Here is a 21,538-nt window from a genome sequence, read left to right on the forward strand (position 1 = left end):
ACTCTAAGAATTAATCAAAAGGAAATACCACAAATTGAAAACAATAAAACAGAAATAAAGAATGCCTTTTATACGTTTAACAATGTAGAAATGATCAAAGAAAGGCTGTTTTAAGGGATAGGAGCAAGGAATTGGGAATATTCTGTTATGCGATATTTGTACTACCTATTAAATGTTATTTGAAAGTAGACTTGGATTGCTTATATACGTACACTGTAAACTCTACAGCAACCACTAAAGTTTTTTTTGTTTTTTTCAAAGTATAATTATAGCCGGGGAGAGGAAAAACTAAATTGATTAAAACCAGAGAAGGCAGAAAAAGAGTGGAGGACAAAAACAAAACCAAACAAAAAAACCAAGGGCAATAAACAAAAAATAATAAATGTGGTAGCTATTAATCCAACTATGGCAGTAATGACTTTAAGTGTCAATGGTCTAAATAACTATACCAATTGAAAACCAGAGACTATCAGAGTGGGTAAAAAAACAAGACCCACCTACATGTTACCTATAAGATACCCATTTTAAATATAATAACACAAATTAAAGTACAGAGATAGAGGGTGTTATACACTAATCACAAGAAAGCTGAGGTAACGATATATAATTTTAGATAAATTTCAGAGCTAGAAATATGAAATAAAGAGGGCATTATACAACAATAAAGGACTTAATTTACCAATAAGACATAACAATCCTTAATGTGTGAGCACCTAACAACAGGTCAAAATACATGAGGCAAAAACTGATAGAACTGCAAGAAGAAATTGATGAATCCACTTTACACTTGGAGATATCAACATTTCTCTATCAGTAATTGACAGAAAATCAGTAAGGACCTACCTGAATTGGACAGAACCATCAGTCAGATGAATCTAATCGATAGTTATAGAATGCTGCATCCAACAAGAGTAGTATAAACATTCTCCTCAAGCTCACATGGCACATTCACCAAGTTAGGCCACATTACGGGCCAAAAAACACACTTTATATTTAAATGAATAGAAATCATACAAAGTATGCTCTAATACCATGATGGAATTAAACTAGAAATGACTAACAGAAAGATAGCTAGAAAATCCCATAATACAGAGATTAAAAAACATACTTCTAAATAACACATAGATCAATGAAGAAAAATCAATAATTTTGAATAAAATAAAAATGAACATAGAACTTGCCAAATGTATGCGATGCAGCAAAAGAAGTTCTTAGAGGAAAATTTATAGCACTGAATGCATATATTAGAACAGAAAAAGACCTAAAATCACTAATCTAAGTTTCCACCTTAGGTAACCAGAAAAAGAAAGGCAAATTAAACCCAAAATAAGAAGAAAGAACAAAAATTGAGCAGAGATTAATGAAACTGAAAACAAATCAATCATGAAAACCTGGTTCAGCCTAAATTTAAAACTGATAAACCTCTAGTCAGGCTAATTAAGAACAAAAGATTAAAAAAGAGAAGACGCAAATGACTAATACCAAAAATGACTACTATCCGAAATGAAAGCAAGAGAATCACTACTGATCTTATGGACATTATAATAAAGTAAAATTATAAACTCTATTCTGACAAATTTGATACCTAGATGAAATGGACCAATTCTCTGAAAGACCAAGCTAACAAAACTTATTCAAAAAGCAATAATCTAAATAGGTTTATCTCTATTAAATAAATTAAATCAATAATTAATAAGCTTCCAAAATAGAAAACATGAAGCCTAAATGTTTTTGCTGGTGAACTCTACCAAACATTTAAGGAAGGAAAACTTCAACTCTGTAATTGTTTCCAGAAAATATTATGAAAACTGAAGGAATACTTTCTAAGTCATTTTACGCAGCAAGTATTACCAGACCAAATGTTACAAGAAAACTACAGACCAATCTCTCACATGAATACAGATGCAAAAATTCTCAACAAAATATTAGCAAAGTGAATTGCATAATATATAAAAATAATTTACACAAAGAATAAGTGGGATTTATTCCAGGTATGCAAGGCTTGTTCAACATTCCTAAAGCAATGGATGTGATCTGTAACATCAAAAGAATAAAGAAGAAAAATCATGATTTTATCAATAGACGCAGAAAAAGCATTTGACAAAATCCAACACCCATTTGTGATGAAAATAAAAAGAAATTCAGCAAACTAGGAATAAAAAGGAAGTTGCAAAACAATGGATGGTAATTCAAGAAAAATGTTCCTTACTTTAAAACTAATTCATCGGTTGTTTTTAAAGAATTTCTGATGCTTCAAAAACATTTACATATGGAAGTAAAAAGTTTTTATATTTTATTTTCTTTTGTCAACACTGATCATGGCAATATTCAGAAATCCAACTCTAAGAGGTTGCAGAAAATTTTGGTAATATATAACAAATAAACATAGTATTATTTTAGAAGAGTATTTAATATAATAAAAAGATGTTGGCTATACATTATTTCTTTTAAAAGTACTCGACAAAATTCTATGATACAGCTCTAACACGTTGCATACGGCAGGGTTTAAATCCCTCATAAAAATCCGCTCAGAAAAAACGAAGATTCTCGTGATCCGTACGCAATGTGTTAATAAATGTATAGAAATATAAGTAAACATGACTAAAATTACATATATCAACATCTTAACAAAATTATTTCCAGGGGCAAGGATTACAGATGATTTTCATTTTTCTTATCACTTTTACAGTGAATATATATTGCCTTATTTTGTAACTTTAAAAAATAATCATCTTGCACGAAAATAATCATCTTGCACACTTAAATAAAATAATGTATAATTTGAATATATAAAGTTATCAGTACTGTGGCACTAAAATTTTTAACTTTTAAACATGTCACAGATATAAAATTTGTTTCAACATGAATTTTTTAGATACATGATGCCCACCAGACATGCATCACAGTGGTACTATAAGACTGGACATGATACTAACAACCGAAGTCTAATCAATGGTTACTAGCTGCAACTCAGCTTTTAGAGGAAGTATTTTTGGTATTTTACTCATTATAATTATAAGTTGACATATACAAGCGACATATACACCTAGAAGTGATTATTTAAGAAAGCAACATCAGTTGACATTTCTGGGTCATCTATGTTAAAAAAATGTTTATTTTCATAGATAGTGAAAAGATAAAAGCACATGGGAGAAAGTAAAAATGTACATATATGTGCCACAAGAAAAGCTAACACACTTAAGAACTTCAATCTTGCCAAGTGTGACCTCTACTCTTTGGAAAAATCTCGTACTAATCTTAATTCCTATATTGATCAAGGAAGCAGTAAAAGACTAACATTTTGTTGTGTTTTTATTAGAGGTGAGGAGGGAGATTGGTGGAAGAATGTGAGATTACAGGGAAAAAGAAATTAGGAAAAACTAGCAATCCCAACACAGGCTTGTTTGAACATAAGCACTTAGAGCAGGATTTGGAGTGAAAAGGGGAGGATGAAACTAAAATAAAAGGATGGGAAGCAGCAGTCAATTTCAGATTTCATCTACCTTCTAGTTTACAATCTTTACTCATTATTTTCCCATTTAAGCATTTAGTAAAATGTACAAAGTTATTCAGTCTCCTCAGCTAGTCCTGTCCAAATAGGATAAACATAAAACATCATGGTCACTTAATAACCAGTATTGTAATTTGGGCTAGAACTCATTGACAAACCCATCTCCATAAGACCTGCAGCATTAAAATAGTTAAAATTAAATGGAAGCCTCTATCCCACCCCATCAAAAGATAAGAAGTTCTATAGAGGGTAATATAGGACTCTACACCGGGGGATACCAGGCACAGTAGAAGGTGAGGGTATTATAGATGAAAAAAACTGAATATTGAGATTCCTGAGCTCTTTCTTCACTTGGTTCTCGGAGACTAGCAATCAGGCTTATTGTACGCTGGAGCAGAGTTTCTTATAATAGGCACTACTGATATTTTGAACTGGGCAATTCTTTGTTGTGGGTGGCTGCCTTGAGCATTGAGGAATGTTCAACAGCACCTAGAGCTTCTAGTCATCAGTTTTTAGTTAACAACCCCACTCTGGATAATCAAATGTCTAGACATAGCCAAATATCCCCCGGGGGCTGGGGGGTGGGGTGGGGTGGGGGATCATATTGTCACAGCCAAGACCCAGTGACTTAGAGGAAGACCAGAAAATCTTTCTCATTGGACTCTTACCTGCCCAATAGATAAGGCTTCTAAATACCTAAAATAATGCACATCAGGGCTCCCCACCCCCCAAACTATGCCCCAGCCAGATCTTCCCTCAGTGAGAACCATCAGTAATGACCAAGCCCCAGCCAAGTTCACAGAGACCTGAAATAGCTATCTAATGACCCTTACATAATAAATTTGAACACACAATTAAGGATCACAACAGGGTTAAATATTAGCAACATGAGAGAAAATAACATATAACATAATTCATTTACATACAGTAGGTAAAATACAGGCAAAACTGATCTATATTGTTTAGGAATGCTGACATAAGTGGTTAAAAAAATAGTTGAAATAAAAGTAGAAGGTAATTACCATAAAAATTCAAATTGTGTTAATCTCTGGGAGTGGTGAGGAGGGAGGAAATGGTCAGGAATGGATGGAGGAAGGAGTATGTTTCCAGCACCCGCAATGTTCTAATTCTTGACTTTGGTAGTGATTATAGAGTGTCCACTGTGTATATTCATTATACTGCATATCTATTATTTGTGCAGTTTTTTGCATATTTAGTATTTTACCATGGAAAAAGATTTTTACATTGTTATCTAAGGCATTTTAATTGCTATAATTATTTTTTGTTATAAGGTGGTAAAGACCTGGTTTCAATATAAACAAAATTTTAAGGTACAGGAATCTAGTTTTTATTTCATTTGACAAGATTACTGCACACAGAGAAAGTAGTAAGCACTTGATGCATATAAATAGGGTAAACTGCCAAAACATAAGTAAAACGTGGAAAAGTAGTACCTTTCTTTAGTTGACAGTGTACCCTAAAGGACCCACTACAAAATTAAATAGCAGCAACACAATAAACATGAGGAATTTTAGATTACTGGTCTTAATAAAAACCATACATGAGTGATAACCTTTCAAAGTACCTTTACAAAAGATGGTAACTGAAAGATTGGGATGATTTTAATTAAGACTGTATAAACAGAATGTGAAAAAGAAACAGTGCCATTTTACTAAAATGTTTTACTAATATAAATTCATGAATCTTTTCTTTAATATTTTGAATTAGCTCTGATTTATGAGGGAAACATTACTTCCAGCAAAAACAGGTAGCACTGAGAAACCAAAGGCTCTAAATCCGAGGCTAGCGACCAAGGACACCTAAAACAAAACGCCCATTTAAAAATCTCTCGTTTACACTGTAGAACGTGAAAGCTTTGAAGATGTCCCTTCTCTATCAACTGCAACACTCAATATCAAGGACTACACAAGCCTATATTCCTTTCTGAGAACAGGCATAGACGTTTTTGCAGCAACAACGCAAGAAGACATGGAGGGAAATTCACTCAACACTTCCCAGCTTGCTCCCTCCCTAAAGCCACTCCAGAGATCCCGGGAGGGCAGCGAAGGAAGTAACGGCTGATGGGCTTAATACTCAATATAAGCAACGTGTCTCATCCTATAAGTTGAGAAAATTCACACATAGATTTTGTCTGTCTCTCTCCCTGGACAAGTCCCCTGCTCTTAGCTGAAGAAGCAGTCACCCGAGTCATCTGCAGAGGCTCCAGAGATCCCGTTGCTCTCTTACACCTGGACCTCACTACGACCGAGTGTAGTCGCCACCCAGCCCCAGATCTAGTATCATCAGGACTCCCTGCGCTTGTTGGGGATTCATCCACGAGACAGAAGGAATCCGCCTGGTTTCTGGCCTGCCTGGCCTAGACAAGCCTGCCCCCCTTCTCGCTTCCCAGTCTCCAAAGCCTTCCTTTCCCCCCTTTCGATTCGCCTTTCGCCACTGGCTCCCCTGGTCTTCGTCCTGAGGCCAGCCTACCCCATGTTACCTCTCACAGAAAAGCTTGTCCTTCCCAAGGCAGAGCAGGGATCTAGCCACTGCGGGAATCGCTTCGCAGGATCCCTCCGTCTCGTAGTCCGTTGAGCTTCACCTGCTGCTGCCAACGAAACACCACTACTCCCGGCATGCCTCGCGCACTTACGACTTCTCCCACCCCGCCCACCTCCCGCCCCGACACGTGACCTTATTTCCCTCCGTCCACGCCCACTTCCGTTCCTCCACTTTCTCTTATGAGGGAGGAGGGGGCTGAGAGTGTTGAAGAGTAGCGACTTCCTCCTACTCCCCGCCCCCGCCCCTCTACCCCCTGCTACAATGTCTTCCGGGTCGCGAGCGCCTCGGAGCCTTCTGGGAAACCATCTCATTTCCTCCCCTCCCCCTCCTCTTGCCTTCAACCAACCAGCCTCCCGTCAGAGAGGGACATGCGCAGTAAGTGCCTCCCGTCTCTTCTACCCGAACCCCCCCTCCCCCCCAAGCAGAGAGACCCCAGCAGCAGCAGCAGCTGATGATGAAGAGAGAGGCAGTGGCAGAGGGGGGGCACCTTTTATTTCTATTTTTAAAGGGACAGGACACTAATTTTACCCCACTTCAACCTTGAATTGAGGGGGGTGGGGGGAAGGCGGCTGAGTTCCTTCCCCCACCCTCCAGCCCTGAGACCTGAGAGGGGGATTGAGCCTAAGAGAGAAGGAGAAGGAGTTTCTTCTTCGAAAACCCCCATCCACGACTCCTACCCCCTTATCCCTCCAGTAGCCTCCCTCCCGAGCCCACTCCACCCTCCTCCTCTTTGGCCGTGAGAGGAGGAGAGAAAGAGACCAAAAGCCTCTTAGCAACACAGACCCTTCTCTGCTGCTGTTGCTGCTGCTGCTGCTGCTGCTGTTGCTGCTGCTGCTGCTGCTACTGCTGCTGCTTGGCCCTGGCTGGAGACATCTCACTACACCCAGGAGCAGCCACTTCCCCAGCTCTCCTCCTCCTTCGCCGCCTCCTCCTCCACTCCCCCCCCCCTTTATTACCCTTTGTGTCATCCTCCACAGCTCCAGGGAAGGCACTCAAAAGTGGGGGGCAGGAAAGGTAAGTGTGTCTGTGGGGGCTTCATTGCCTTCCTCTGGCTCTGACTTTAACTCCGGGGCAACAGTAGCACCAAACCACATACGCAGTGGAGCTCCGGGGTGAGGAGGGGGTGGTGCTGGGGGGGGCGAGTGAAGGAGGGGTTGGAGTGGGGAGGGGTGTGTGAGGTGGGTGCCCATCCTGTCAGAGGAGGAAGGGCACTTTTATTTTTATTTGCTGTTGTCAAAAGTGGTTTCTCTCCTCCAGCTAACATCTGATTGTGTCTTGCTCCAGTGGGGGAGAATACAAAAACAACCCCCTCCTTCCTCCAATGAGGCGCCAGGGAAAGAGACAGAAAGAGACACACTTTCTAGATGTCACTTAAAAAAAATTTATTTGGAGAGCTTTTTTCCTATTTCTCCAGGAAAAGCTCCACTCCATTTGTTTCTGAGTGGGAAAATGTCGGGATCTGGATTGTATTGGAACTGCTTATCCATTTGTAGACCTGAGTGTTTTTCCCTTTTTGGTTCTGTATGTGATTTGGATATTGACTTCAGTGTTGGAACAGACTTGATTAGTTTTTGCTTTCTGGGTTTAATTTTCCTTTTTCGTTTTGTCTGACTTGCATAGAAAATTTCAAATTTTTAGTTGATAGAGGCCTTTGGTTAGGTTTTGACTTGTATTATTGCCTTATTTTGTTAAATGTTTCATATATCAGCATATAAAGTTCAAAGCTTAAAATGCTTAAAGTTTAAATGCTGCTGGTATTTGTCTCTCTCTACATACGTTCATAATGTTTTCCATAAGATGAGAATATTAGCTATTTCATAATTAATCTGGGTATTTTTCTAATCTTTGTAACTTGTCTGAACAAGTAATCCCCATTGAAAACTTTATGTTGTTCTGGCTTCATGGAAGGCCAAACCTCTCCATCAATAGTTTGCTGGGTTGGTACCACTTTCAGTTTTAACTGAATTATTTATTTACTGTTGTAAATTGAGATGAGTTTTTCATCTCTTGGGGTACTGAACCAAATTGCTCACTATATATGAAAGGAGACAAATTTCTAAAATACGTTTTCATGACTCAAAGAAATCATGAAGTTATAGTTATTATATTCACTGTAGTTAGATATAAATTGAAAGATAAATCCAGCTTTAGGTTTATACAATAACAATTTTGACAGAAATCACTATTCTCCATTTTTACATGGTATATTCTTAGTGAATGGCTTTCAAATTCAGTGCTGCATTTTATTTCTCAAATGGTATAAAGTATGTTTCTTAAATAGGCCTTTTATTAGGGCTTACATTGGAGAGTGGTATTTTGTTTCATACATACATTTCTTTATCTTTTCCTCAAAGATGGATGCACACATTCATACACACACACACACACACACACACACACACACACACACCTCTCTCTCTCTCTCTCTCTCTCTCTCTCTCTCTCTCTCTCTCTTTCTCTCTTTCTGTGTGTGTGTGTCTCTCTCTCACACCCTTTTTTGTTACTGCATTGGAATCTCTGATCCCATAATTTATGTCAGCAAAAAATATTCTTCTGTAAAGCAGCAATTTTGTGATCAGACTGGTAATATGAAAACAGCAATTTGATCAACTAGAAAGGATTGAAGAAAAATCTAGAAGGATATATGACATAAATATTATAAAGACATGAAAATACTTTTATTTATTTTTTATTTTCTTGATGTTAAAGCCAAAACATAGTGTGCTTATATTTTAGTGGCAAAAAAACATTGCATATGTAGAAACTTGTTCTGTAAAATTGTAATTATCAACTGTGTGCAAAAGTGGGGATTTACACACAGGAAAAAAAAACGCTGTGTAGCAGTAAACAATATGGTCTTATTTCTCTCCTCTCTGTTATAAATTTGAACAGTTTCTTACCTTTCTCTGAGGTGTAAATGGTGCTTTTAAGCAGAAGTCTGTGCCAAGTTCAAGTTTTTCTCTCAACATCAGTACTACAATTGCAGGTCTACCTAGGATTTCTTGCCCTCCCCTTAATACATCTGCAACCTTAACACAGAGATAGAAAGTGGAACTTAGTGAAGAAATCAATTTTTAGTAAAGGTAGTTGTGTAGATAATTGGGGTGGTAGTTGCCCAGCTGAGTGAAGATTTAGTCTTGAGCATAATACCTTTACTTACTTGGTTTTCCTTTGAAAACATTCCAGTATCCTACCACCCCCAGGGTTACCGTAAATGGTTTGAAGTTCCAGACTTCCTCTACGTTGGATAATGATTTACAATTAGAAAACCTTTTATTTTTATTATGACTTATTTTTTTAAGTATTAAAATATATTTTATGACTAATTTTCAGCTAGGTGATATCTTGGAGTCACTTAATCCAACTTTTCATTTTCCATATTGCTGAAGTGCCAAGAGTTTGAGGAACTTGCACAAGGTTCCAAGGCCTATAAATGGGCAGAACATGGACCAGAGAACTCAGGTCTCTTGTCATTCACTCTGCTACACTACCTCATTTTCTTTTGTCAGAAATAAAACTATCACTTACAGTCCTTTCTGTGTATAGCACTTAAAGGTCTTATATGGAGGCATATGCTTCTAAGACTGTTAAGGTAAATAGCTTTAAATCCATAATTTTGTCTATTTATAACTCAATAATTTGTTGTTGATTTTTTTTTAAAGAGGTGGATTATTACTATTTTAGTAATTATTTTAGCAGCCTCTAATGCTTATTTTTTTCCCTACACTTCCAATTAATCAGTAAATATACTTCTAATTCTTGTATTAAGGACCATATATATAAGAAGAATGCATATTGTATTATAAATGTTTATTGTGAGTCTTGCTCTATGAATTACTTAAGGGTAAAGATTTTTGTCTTGTTAGCATTTTTATGCCTCACAGAACAATGTCTGGTGCACAGAGTAGGTCCTACTGATTGTTTGTCATAACTGATACTTGAGTTAGGTTTATGTGAATTTCTTTATTCCCATATTTTAGATTCTTTTCCTTTACTCCTTTCTTCTTTCCTCCCTGCTACAATTTTTGTTGTTGTTTTTACTGTGGCTCTCACTTTTTCTAATCGCCAAATTAAATCCTGTTAACAGTATAGTACTCATAATAAATAAAAACATATTCCCCTCTAATTCTTGTACAGGAGGCAATTTGACATAAGTGATATATTTTAAATAAGGGGTGATCAAAAAATTCCAATTAAAAATATACTAGCAAATGTTCAGGGTACACTTAACTTTCATTTTACTGAGTGGTGCAGTAGGTTGTTGGAATGATTAGGCTTTTACCAGCTCTATAAAGCAACTGTTACTTAGGTGACATGTTTCCCTGACTTTGTTTTTTTGGTCCTTACCCAGACAATTACCAACTTTCCAGTTTTCTATGGATATGAAGATTTACTCCTAGTCATCAGTGGGACCCCATGAAGTCAGCCAGAAAGCCTATGTCCAACTTATGTATCTTTGCAAACTTGTCTGGATTTTGAATGTATGTGCAAAATAGATTGTACTTAGCTATTCATTAAACATCTATTGAGTATCTACTGTCTGTCAGGCACTGTGCTAGGCATCTGAGAAAGAAGGATGGTCCCTACAATTAATGTGAAGAGATATCTTAATTGTATTCCAGAAGCATATTGGTCATATCTTTATTTTGATGTTTCTACCTAAATAAATTTTATATTAACTAAATGGATACTGTTAGGTGGAAAAAAATGTATGTTTAAGAATGATATTGCTGTATTTTATTAAAATAGAAAAATATAAAGAAAAATTTTCCACTTAATACTGTATTCTGGAGATTTCTATTCTGTATATAATTCACTAATTTTAAACCATGAAAATAGTCTATGTGACTATCCTTGCTAGTATTTTATTGGTATATACTTTTATTTGAAGATGACCAACACTGTTCATTAAAGTATCTCTTATTAAATTATTGCAAAAAAAAAAAAAAAAAAACCTTTCCCAACTTAAACTGTTTTCCTCAAATGTAACGTTTTTTTCTTTTTATATCTCATACAACAGTTTATCTTTCGTGGTTCATTGGAAGACATTATACTTTATCATTCTCAGATTTTAGTTAGCGTGTTTCTCCCGAAAATAAGACCTAACCGGAAAATAAGCCCTAGCATAATTTTTAAGGATGACATCCCCTGAACATAAGCCCTAATGCATATTTTGGAACAAAAATTAATATAAGACCCGGTCTTATTTTTGGGGAAACACGGTATTTTCTACCATAGTTTAAGCTGACAGTATGATTTAATTATCATTGAATAATTATAGTATATACTATATAGGAGTTTTGGAATTTTTAATGTGTACTCAATATATTCTTCCAAGATCCTCATAAGAAACTTCCCAGTTCTAGTATAAATTAGTTGCAATGTTTAGTCCCTATAATGTGATATTGTTTATATAACTTTAGTATAATGAGTTGCAAGTTTCTTAGTAGGTAGTTTCAGAAACAAAGACTACTGTCTTGTTCCTCTCATGGCTTTCATATGTAATTTAAAAGTACATTAGAGAGAAAGAGATTCCCTAAATTTCCTGTGCCCTTTTAAAATATACCTTTTAGAATAATACTGATTTATTATTTAAAAGGAAGGGATCCCTTGCTTGTACCGTATCTTATGAAGACATATAGACTTCTCATGTTCAATTCTGATCTCTTTCACATTCATTCTTAATTTTCTATTTTAGTAATAGTCACAGTTACTATTTATTATTATACGTGCCTAGCACTGTGATAAATATATCAATCACAGTTAGTCCTTGCAGTTGCCTGGTGAACTTTGTAACATTGACCCCATGTTACAAATGAGGAAACCAGTTACTGACAAAACAGCATTTTATTATATAGCAGCAGAATATCACTGTAAATTCATGACACTTTCTGATTCAAAACATAGTCACAATAAAAAATTTTATCAGTAAGTACTCTGATAAACATTAGTAAAATCATGGCCCCAGTAGTTTATTGATAGAGTGAAGGAAGATTTCTAAAAGTTTTCAAGGACAGAAAAACAACCCAATCCTTTATAAGAAACATAGATGCAGACCAGTATACAACTTGAAATAAAATATACATAATCAATCTTCTCTTTTGCATGGCAAAAATGACACTTAGGCCTTCTACATATTAAACTTCTTATATTTTTCATGGAGTTACATTAGCATTTTTCTACATGATGTTTGGAGGTTCCAACAGTTTGTGACCCAATGAACATTTACTATTTAAATTTTTATATAACTCTACGGATAGTGGAAACCTCTAAACAAAGGGGAGTTTATATTGCCTAGTGCTTCAGTGTGTATACACATACCTTGTGGACCCTCTACGTATCTTGCAATATTTTCATAATTAATTAATAAACTTAATAGAATTAAGTTTAATGTACTCTTTTTTTTAGTACTCCTTAAAGTCAGGAATATTTTTAGTATAAGAATGGACTTGTTGGATTCTCTAGATGCCTGAATTATTATACAGTTGTTCTTTAAAGCAGCTACTGAATTACAATACTTTTTGACTCATATAACCAGAGTTGATTTTTGCATCCTCTGCTTTTAGGAGGAAAGAATAATTTTTAAAAATTCTATCTTATTAATCAAGTAACTTTATATCCTTCCTAAGTAAATGCACATTCATCCTATATACTTACACTGACTCTGTCACCCTATAAGTATTATGCCAGTGCATTAAGACCCAAGGAGTTTGGAAATATTTTTAAATGCTAAAGAACTATTCTATGTCATCTATTATACTTCAGAAAGGAAAGTTTAGAACAAATGTGGTTTTTTGCTTTTAAGAACAATCTGAATAATTGATGGGGGAGAATAAGTTTATGGTCCCAAATAATTTCCTTAGATGATCTAAAGGTAATTCAGTTAAAAGTAAAGAGTCTAACTTTAGCATTTTTGTTTGAGGTATGTCTGTATCATGTAAGATTTCAGAAGTTCGAATGACTCAGTATAACTCTTCAGAGAGACCACGTTGAGAACCAGGCCTAACCTTTATTAAGGTGTATCTTTTATGTAGCTGGAAATAATGGAAAAGAAAATCGCTAATGATATCATACCTGGTGAGAAGCATATAGTTCATTCAGTTGGATGTGACTAATTCTGATTTAAGTCCTTATTTCAGTTGACATATATAACTTTTTTTCTAGAGAACTTGTAATTAAATTCTATCATTAATTTATTAGAATGTATTGGGGTTTTTTTTCCCCCCTAATTCCACCTCCGCCCCTCACCCCCCAACTCCAGTTCAAGCCGTTGTTTCTCAGTCTAGTTGTGTAGGACACAGCTCCCTGGCCCATGCTGGTATTAGGAACCCTGACCCCCTGCCACCCGCCAGGCCGTGATCCGTCGGCTGCTCACAGCAGCTCACGGCCGCTCTCGCCAGCTGCTGGCCACTCACACTGGCCACCGGCCGCTCCTGGCAGCACACAGCAGCCCTAGAATGTATTGTTTTAAAGGACTAAAATGAATTATATAAATCAATTTACCAACCTTGCAATGACAAAAAATTTTTGCACATCGATGTTTCACTGAGTTCTTTGCCAACCAACCAAGATTCCATCAATGAGAGGAAAAATTTCTGTATGGTGCTAGTGTTACAACTGACATTTCTTGTGCCGCCATTTTTTTAGGGGAAAAAAAAATTAACCTCTAGATCTCAGAAGTTAGAAGTAAAACTAAATTGTTTCTTATGGTTGACCAAGTACTAACTTATATTTAGATTCATCCTTGTATTCAAAACTATTGTTTTTTACACACCTTGAGTCCAGAAGTGTCTGCTAACCTGTTGACCATTAATTAACTTAATCCATGCATTCTTAATGTTGCTAGTACCTAAAAATAATAATCTAGGCTATATACATATATCACTGAAGTTGGGGGTAGGGAAGTATTCTGTATTCAACAAAACAAAGTATTGATTTTTAAATAGCTTCCTTACTTGGGATATACTGATCTAAAAAGCAGCAGCTATGTGAGACAAAAAGGAATTTTATTTATTGGAAAAGTTAAATGTAAAGTTTATCACTAATGAATATTAAGCAATATCAAAGTATTTAGAAAGTCAAATACATGTTCCAGTAATGACAGAAATTTAGAGCCTATTTTTTTACCATTATTCCAAAATGATTTTCCTTCTTCCACATTTGTCATACAGGAGTTTATGCTGAAGGATTTCTTGGCCATTTTAGAGACTGTAATCTAGTTAAAAGGTTTGTTTATGCTTCCCATCTCTGTTCTGCTGATGGTATTAGAATGCAGGCCAGAGCCAGATATCTAACTGTTTATAACATTCAAACTTCAATTAAAGCTACAGTGTTCAGTTCTCTCTATATCAGAAAGCTCATACCAGCTACAAATATCACCTTTAACGATGACAATGATTTTGTGTAGCCATAGGCTTTCCATATCATGCCACTCTTTATGAATACCTTTTATTTTCATTTAGGAGGTATTGACAGTTAATTTTCATAGAAGTCTAAAAATGTAGCATATTTCTATTATAAATAGTATAGTATTTCCTTTAACGATGTCTTTTGATAGTAAAACCTGACAGTTTATATTATTGTATATCTCATTTAAGTAGTCCCAGTTTAGTTTTTTCTTTTTAGATTAGTAAATTCTGTAGTGGACGTTAGTTTGCTATCCAATTGTTATGAGTCCTTCCTATTTTTAGTTTGAAGAATGTAGCAATATGTTGTCTATTAAAAAACAAAAGTAGTAGTCATATTACTCCAGTGTTCTTACGTGTATAAGAGGAGACTAGACCCACGTACTGCAGATTTTAATTTAATCTTATGTTGTTTTTCTGGTCAGCTGCTCCATTATTTGTGGTTTCTATGTTCTAAATATGTTGGTAAACTGTTTTAAAAATCTTTTTTTCTTCTTAAAGCTGTTAAGACTTCTTAAAAAAAACATTTCTTCAGCAGCTTCTCTGTTTTTGCACAGTTTACCTCAGTGAGTCAGAAAATGAATTCTGTGTGTATTTGTTTAAATTTTCTAAATAGTAGGTAGATTTGCTATATTATATTTCTTTTTCTTTTTATAAAAATAAATTTAGTTTTTTTAAATTTTAGACCTTAATTTACTAAATGTATACATTCTTTATATATACATGTATATTTTTATTAAAATATAAATTTATAGGAGGGTTGAAAAGATGAAAGGATTAGGATGAAAAATATTAAATTGAATGATTGCTTGCTAAAACGCTTTTAATTTTAATTAAGAAATATTACAATGGAAAAATTATATTACTCATTTTCTTGGGCACTGAAAGAAATCCGTTTATTTTGGACTGTTATAAGGCAGAATGTTAGGAAGTATTACCCATGGTGTCTGAAAAAAAAGACTACCAACAACCATGCAAAATTTGGATTTGCAGGCTAAAAACGTGGAAAGATCTCTAAGACAAGCTAAGTTGAAAATAAGTCACCAAATAGTATGCACAGTATGATCACCTTTATGTAAAAAAAAAAATACACATACAGAATAATATGCATGTAATATATTCAAGTATATATTTGCATATATAATATATATGTTATGCTCTATGCACATATAATTATAAAATAAAAAATTGTGTAAAACATATGCCTTATATTTATGTAAATGTGTTAAGAACGGGTCTGGAAAACATTACCAAATTATATCCTTGGTTTATAGAAAGCACATATGTGGGATGCTGGAAGGTTGCAGAACTCTTATTGTTTTGTATACTTTAGCATTACTTGGATTTATTTTTAATAGTAAGCTTGTATTCGTGTCGTAATTTTATCATGGAAGAATAGTAAATGTATGAAAGGAATGAGAAATAGAATGATCCAGGAGAATTGCAGTTCTAGCCCCTAACGGTCACATGAATATACGTATCTTGAATACCTTGAAGAGCATTGAGTATTGGCTAACAGTCATCATAGCTGGATACAGAATAAAGTCTGTTAGATTGATCTTATCTAACAGGATGAAAAGCCTAGTTAATTGCGAGAGGAACAATGGATATAATCTGTCTTGATTTTTAAATATTTTGCTTTTCATTGCAAAATACATTTCTCACTATCCTGGGAAAATGTAGACTGGAGAACCGATAGTGTAGAATGTCAGTCAAATTGTTAGTAAGTCAGTTTCGGTCTGATTTAAGATGTAATATATGGGCCTAATATGGACTTTCATTATTTTAATCAGTGATCCAAATAATTGTATGTTCATTCAAAATACAGATGGCATAGTCGCTTAACATTTTCATGTTTTCTATATTCAGGTACTGGTTTGAGTAGAAGACAAAAATAAAACGGAAGGTTTTAAGATTAAGTCCCTGTTTTTTTTTTTAAGTGACTGAAACATGTACTTGAAAAACACTCCAAGAGGCTTTGTAAAATAACATCAAACTGAGTGTGTAAGTATGCAGACTAAAGAAGCAATTAGAATTCTGTGGAATTTATCACAGTGAGCTTCCTGGGAAGACATGAGTTCATCAGAGTTTAGGTAGAGGAGAGACCCTAGGTTGGCACAGAAGAGAGTAATTCAAGTAAAGCCAAAACTTCCAATGGGATGAGGGGATGAGGAAGCCTATTTTTACTCGCTTGAAAGCTAGGATTAAAATTCAGCATAACCTGGTAAATTAGGAAAGTGGTTGGAAATAATATACCTAGCATTTATGTTTTTAAAACTTTATTTTCCAGAATGCAGGTCAGAAAAGAAATGGGAGGTAGGTGGAGGGGGGAAGAACACTGGCATAAAAAAATAGGAAAGTAAATAAATAGCACTTTGCAATTATGACTGGAAAATCTGTTATAGTCTGAAGCAGCTATTTTCTGAATATGAGTTGGAAATGAAACACTATAGTTAAAACAGGAAAATTTTATCCAGGGGTACTGAGGATTTTTTTACCTTTCATAATTAAATTCATACCCAGGTTGGTCCCTAGAATCAGTAGTAAATAGTGCATAATTAAAACTATAAATATTATATATAAATTAATTCTTAAAATAACAAAAAAGATATAGCTTATGCTGTCTCCATTTAATTTATAAGTTTTATTTGCATCTAATTTCCAACTGGCCCCATCATGTAAATTACCATCCCGCCTACTCCTACTACCAGGAATTTGAACTTTTTCCTAAAAAATAACGAGTTTAAAGCGTTCTAGCAAATGGCTCTGTATTTTGTTTCTGCCCGAAAAGTCACTGATTTGGGGGGGGGTATAAGGGGGGGTCATTGACTCAGTGTTCGTTATCTCTATTTTTTTTGTTTTTCACCAGTGATTTGCCAGTGTCTTTCTTGCACAAATACATGTTGATGCCTATTGTATGTTCACTGCAATAGTGAGCAAAAATAGACATGGGTCTTGATCTTCTGAACTTACATCCTAGAGCGAGAGAAGGGTATTAATCAAATAATGATATAAAGAAATGCAAAGTTGAAACTGTTCCAATTGCTGTAGAGAGGTACATGGTATTTAATATGTGGGCGTTTGGAAGGATAATTTAACCAATCACTGGGATCAGGGGAACCTTTTTGTTTTTTTGTTTTTTTTGTTTTGTTTTGTTTTAAGGAAATGTTTCGTTAGCTGAAATCTTGATGAATTAGACTTAACTTCATCCAGAGGGAGACAAAAGTATATGGAAGGAAGGAACAGTATGTACAAAGGTCCTGAGGGAGGAGAGAGCATAGCACCTCACATTAAATTAAGGTCAAAGTGACAAGTTAAGAACTAGAGAGACATGGTAAAAGGTGATTCTAGGGAATTATGTACTGTGTTTCCCCCAAAATAAGACCTAACCGGAAAATAAGCCCTAGCATGATTTTTCAGGAGGACATTCCCCTGAACATAAGCCCTAATGTATCTTTTGGAGCAAAAATTAATATAAGACCCGGTCTTATTTTCGGGGAAACACGGTAGGAGCCAAACTGCAAGATGTTGTAGGCCAAGGTTGTCTTTATCCTTAGGATTAATATTTAAGATTAGACTAATATTCTTTATGCTCAGTGCAAAAAACTTACTACTTATAAAAGGGTTGTGTTACAAAAGTTTATTTTTATTTCAGTTTAAAATTCATAAAGCTTTTGCCCATAGAATCATTGTTGTAGTGGTGAAGTCTCATGAAACCCCTTAAACACAGACAACAATGGAAACTTGTAAATATAACATTGTGCCCTAAACATAACCAGGTAGAGATTAGAAAAGAAAAACAAGAAAAGGGATTAAAATTGATGTCTGTCTGTATTCAGGAGAATGTCCTTGGTGTTATTGACTACTAAGTTGTGAATAATGAAGAGGAAAAAGCCTGCAAGTGTATTAGGCTGGTGTAAGAGATCACAGCAAAGGTCGTAGGGGACACATCACATTGGACAACTTGAGAAGACCCTCAGCTGCCACCTGGATATGAAACAGTGTGATATCTGGAGCAGATCAAGACAAGGAAGGCAGAAAACATCACATTCACAAATTGAATGTTTGGAATGTAGTGCCCTACATTTGTGTCAATGTTATTAGAATGCAAAAAATTTTTAAATTCTTTTAAGAAAAGCAGAATTGCAAAATGATAGCAATATAGTGCCAACTGTATTTTGGCTATTTTTAGAGGAATTCATACAGTTAGAAAGAATTATAAATTGCTGTTGCATCAGCTATTTCAGACCTTGAAAATACGATGGACCTTACTTGGAGTAGTACTTTTAAAGACGAAGTTGGAGAATATTTATTTTTAATTCTTATTTTCCATCTAATTTATAACATTGTCAATAAAATTTCTTTATTTCATGTTGATTATCAAGTTTTAAACCCCTTTCAATGCCAGTTTATGTTTGTATTAAGTAATAAATAATCTAATAACTGAAGATCAAGAAATGCCCCAAATATTAAGAACATTATTTAAAAAATGGACTAAGTCACAAGAACTTTATTAAAATCAAAATATCACAAAGATTTGTTAAATTGTAAGGAAGAGGTAAAATATGTGCAAGCCTTCTTTGAATAGATACTGAGGATCACATTACTATTGGTTGATGAATTCTGCCAATGCACTGAAATCACCTGATCTTAAACTTAACTTTCTAGCCTTCTCAGCTGTGGCACACCATGCTCTTAAAGCAGATTAATGTCTAAAATTCAGAACTACAGAACTGAGTTTAGTGATTATTCATTCACTTATTTGATTTTTTACTTATTTATGAAACATTTTAAATGAGACAGTATCACTAGCATTGATTTATTTTTCAGGCAGCATCTAACAGACCATTGATGATACTCATAGACCGTAAGTGTTTAAAAAGACAGTTTACTAAATTTATCCAATAACTCTTAAGGGGTCAGTGTATTTTCTAAATAGAAATGAAGGATCACTTGGTAATTATTCAGGGACTTATGTGTTTCCTCTGTTTTACCGCTTCCTTCATGTCTTTCTATCAAAGTGTATTGTAGAGATCCGAAGTTCTGTGTCAATAGGTATGACACTTCCCTCCCACACCCAAGGTTGCTTTATCAGATAAAGTTTAGAAAACATAATTGCAATTAAAGAATACTCAACAAGATGTTTTGCTGCAATAGTAATCACTAACACTTACTGAGTGTTTACTCTGTGCCACTCACTGTGCTAAGCATTTTTAATCCTCTTAACCAGAAAACAGATTCTGAGGGACACACTTCAAGAAGTTTTTCTTCATATTATTTCACTGCTTATAAGCATGTATCCAAACATTTCTGTGAAAAATGTAAAAGTGAGACAAATATCATTTTCTGTTTTAACAACCCTACAGCTTTGGGAAAGAAAGGTTATGAAATTTATCCTTAAAATTAAATATTGAACTTCTTAGTAATATGCTTCCATACTCTTCTATATCCACAGTACTTACAGATGATCAGTGATAACCATTAGACTCTGTTAACAGGGAGCAATCTTTAGAGCTTCCAAGACATTCCTGGGTTTGAAAACTGGCTCCATATACCGAATACTACGCATAGTACTCATATACGTACAACTTTCAGTGAGTTGTTAAGGTTCTGAGCTTTAGTTTATTTGTAAAATTAGAATAGTGATGCATTTCTCAGAGAGTTGTGACTAAAGGATAGAGTGCATATGAAGTCCTAGCATGTTGTGGACATTCGCTAAAACTTCCTTTCCTTTTCTTTCTATGCTCTATTATTAGTAATAACCCTCAGAATGTTTGTAAAATTATATATGCATTACATTTTTAATTTTTTTCTATCCTAAAAATAACTTTACCTATTACTTTTAAAACTGTTTTAAAGCTTTCCTGAAATTCTGCAAATGAGGACCTGATTTACTTCATCTTTTTGCTTTGCTGCATTTTGCTAATAAAATGGGCAACTATAAATGCTGTGGAACTCAGATATTAGAGAAATTTAAATAAATGGTCACACTTATTTGTTAAAGTAAATATTCTACTTATAGCTTACACCAGTGCTTTTGATAATTTTTTTAAAAAAGATTTTATTGGGGAAGGGGAACAGCACTTTATTGGGGAACAGTGTGTACTTCCAGGCCTTTTTTTTTTTTTTTTCCAAGTCAAGTTGTTGCCCTTTCAATCTTAGTTGTGGAGGGCGCAGCTCAGCTCCAGGTCCAATTGCCAGTTGCAGGGGGCGCTGCCCACCATCCCTTGCGGGAGTCGAACCGGCAACCTTGTGGTTGAGAGGACATACTCCAACAAACTGAGCCATCTGGGAGCTCAGCTGCAGCTCAGCTCAAGGTGCCATGTTCAATCTTAGTTGCAGGGGGCGCTGCCCACCATCCCTTGCAGGACTCGAGGAGTTGAACCGGCAACCTTGTGGTTGAGAGCCCACTGGCCCATGTGGGAATCGAACCAGCAGCCTTCAGAGTTAGGAGCATGGAACTCTAAATGCCTGAGCCACCAGGCCGGCCACTGATAATTTTTTTTAGTGAAATAATATGTAAATAGGTTTTCTTTCTTTGTCTTATTTTTCCTACATTAAATAGGCAATATTTCAAAAGTTAAAAGCCTAGACTCTAGAGCCAGACTGTCTGGATTTAAATCCCTGCCTTCTTACTAGCTGTGTGACATTCTGTGCTGCCATTTTCTTATGAGTAAAATGGGTGTAATAATTGTACTCACCTCAGGGTTATTTAAATATATATACATATATCTCACCTTTAAAAATGCCAGGCACATACTAAATATGTCAGATTTTTAGGTGGTATTTTATATTTGTCAAAATTTTTGTATTATTTTTTACTTCTTAATCTTATTGCTGAGAGATAGTGGGAAAAACTATCCCTACTGTTTCCCTTCTAAAAACTGAGACACAGAAAATTCAGAACGTTTTAAAGCATGACAGTAGAAACATCAGTAGAAAAACTAAAATTAGAATTTGAAATACTTCATGTGCCAGTATGCTGAGCCAAGGTATCTTTACTCCTTATTAAGTATTCAAACAGCAAACCTATTAGTTGACAAAATAAATGTGAGAAGTA

General features: G+C 35.0%; 2 protein-coding genes across 17 annotated transcripts in view; one reads left to right on the top strand and one right to left on the bottom strand.

Annotated features, from left to right (window-relative positions):
- Positions 1–6,986, bottom strand: part of ORC4 (origin recognition complex subunit 4) — a 69,512-nt gene extending 62,526 nt beyond the window's left edge. The window contains exon 1 of one of the 2 annotated variants that reach the window (XM_074335999.2): positions 6,857–6,986. The gene's annotated coding sequence lies outside the window, so the exon portion shown is untranslated. Of the gene's footprint in view, positions 1–6,011; positions 6,175–6,856 lie in introns of those variants that run through there. The other variant, XM_019737417.3, reaches the window with a different exon arrangement.
- The window catches only part of MBD5 (methyl-CpG binding domain protein 5), a 386,293-nt gene continuing 371,171 nt past the window's right edge, over positions 6,417–21,538 (top strand). For 11 of the 15 annotated variants that reach the window (XM_074335934.2, XM_074335930.2, XM_074335937.2 and 8 more), the window contains exon 1: positions 6,946–7,087. The gene's annotated coding sequence lies outside the window, so the exon portion shown is untranslated. Of the gene's footprint in view, positions 6,449–6,945; positions 7,088–21,538 lie in introns of those variants that run through there. The other 4 variants (XM_074335923.2, XM_074335952.2, XM_074335956.2 and 1 more) reach the window with 4 other exon arrangements.

The sequence above is a fragment of the Rhinolophus sinicus genome, chromosome 17, assembly GCF_057876585.1.
Source record: "Rhinolophus sinicus isolate RSI-liver-muscle chromosome 17, RSI-T2T, whole genome shotgun sequence".
NCBI classification, from domain to species: domain Eukaryota; kingdom Metazoa; phylum Chordata; class Mammalia; order Chiroptera; family Rhinolophidae; genus Rhinolophus; species Rhinolophus sinicus.